This window comes from Octopus bimaculoides, chromosome 26, assembly GCF_001194135.2.
Source record: "Octopus bimaculoides isolate UCB-OBI-ISO-001 chromosome 26, ASM119413v2, whole genome shotgun sequence".
Classification (NCBI taxonomy): Eukaryota; Metazoa; Mollusca; class Cephalopoda; order Octopoda; family Octopodidae; genus Octopus; species Octopus bimaculoides.
This window is the reverse complement of record NC_069006.1, coordinates 1906316-1908152: the sequence shown is the minus strand read 5'-3', so window position 1 is coordinate 1908152 and position 1837 is coordinate 1906316. Positions and strand designations below refer to the sequence as shown.

The 1837-nt window shown below is 36.0% G+C and overlaps 1 non-coding gene across 1 annotated transcript; it reads right to left on the bottom strand.

Moving 5' to 3' along the window:
- Window positions 1–682: 682 nt before the first annotated feature.
- Trnai-aau (transfer RNA isoleucine (anticodon AAU)) lies at window positions 683–756 on the bottom strand. The gene has a single exon. It is a non-coding gene; the product is annotated as a tRNA-Ile (tRNA).
- Window positions 757–1837: the final 1081 nt, after the last annotated feature.

Sequence of the window (1837 nt, the reverse complement as noted above, 5' to 3'; positions counted from 1 at the left end):
ATATATATATATATATATATATATATATATATATATATATATATATATATATATACACCCATATATGTAATCGCAATAGCGTATTTACGTGTGAGTTCAGGCGGGATATTTAAGAATAACAAGGCGTGTTGTCTAAAGTTTAGCTCCTCCCATTACAGGTGAATTAATCAGTTGATTTAATATCACACCTAGAAACATTCTGTTTAAAACGCTAAACTTGTATTATGTTATGTAACTATTATAATAGTTTATTGTTAAGTTTATAAATGTTACACAGAAACGCATTGTATTTCGTGGTATTTGAAGGCTGTAGAGATAGTTAGCTGGTGATGATCGTTGTCTCGGGTTCGAACTCAATTGTGTTGTTTCGTTAACTTCGTTCCGTAGGTTGCTTCTTTTTTTTTTTCTTTTAAAGGAAATGTCATTCTTCTCGCCAATGTAGTCTGGGCTGCTAGGTAAGAAGAAATTTAGCAGTTTCAGCATCCAACAGTGTTTAGGAAAAAGCAAACTCTAGGTGAGACGGGCTTCCACAAGTTCTCGTTTAAAACACTAATCGGGTCGGGTTTATAAACGAAGAAACTTGTCAAATGTGCCTTGCCGTGGGACTGAACCTGAAACCGCGTGGTTGCAGAGCGAACTTTCCATCTACAAATGTAATAGAAAAGAAGAAAAAAAAATTGATTGGCCAGTATGGGGCTCGAACCCACGACATTCGCGTTATTAGCACGACGCTCTAACCAACTGAGCTAACCGGCCATCTCGTGTGTGAACGTTGTCGATATGTTAGATAACCAGATAAACACATATAAAACTGCGGTTCCAAGTCCATCCGTGACTGCATCCACAGAAACATATTCGCGCACACATTCAGTCACACATTTGCATGTAGACTATGGAAACCGCTTACTATAATCACTTTAGGAGGAAGGCATTTTGATAACGATAACCGGATGATTAACTCATTTCCAATACAGAGCTTAGAATCCGCTAGTCTTTAGAATTATGGACCCATCACAAAATGATTATAATAAGCGGCTTTCGCTGTATGTGTCTGTGTGTATACGTATGCACAGGGGAATTACATTGTCCCATCTGGTACGTTTTCTTCACTACTTCTTTCTATTTCCCTTCTTTCTCGTCTTCCTCTTTCTTGCCGTCTTTTTCATCTTCTTCGCTATTGCGACCTCCTTCTACACCACGTCTCATTTGCTTCTCCTTCGTCTCCTCCACATTCTGTTTTCCACTAATTGTGTCCGCCATAATTATCCTATTAATTCCTTCCTCACTATACCTTCAGAAATCCATCCATCCATCCATCCATCCATCCATCCATTCATCCATCCATCCATCCATCCATCCATTCATCCACCCTTTTCTGTATATATATATATATATATATATATATTCATGTATATACATATTTTCATAAACATGTATGCTTGTATGTACCTATGTATGTGTGTGTGTGTGTGTGTGTGTGTGTGTGTGTGTATTACCTATTTAGCATCTGTTTCCATTTCTTGCCGAGTGTCTTGCTGACACCTTGGACAGAGAAACGTACTGTATACATTGGTAGGTCATGGAAATACTCACACCAGATTGTTCATTTACAAGGTCATGTGACAGAGAAAAGGAGAAAAAAATAGATGAAAAACTAAACAAGTAAAAGTGGGGGAAAAGAAAAGAAAATTCACTGCGACAATGCTCTTCTCAATACGTGTGACGTACCACTTAAGACAATGTTACCAGTTAAGACAATTTATAATAATAATAATAATAATAATAATAATAATAATAATAATAATAATAATAATAATAATAATAATAATAATAATAA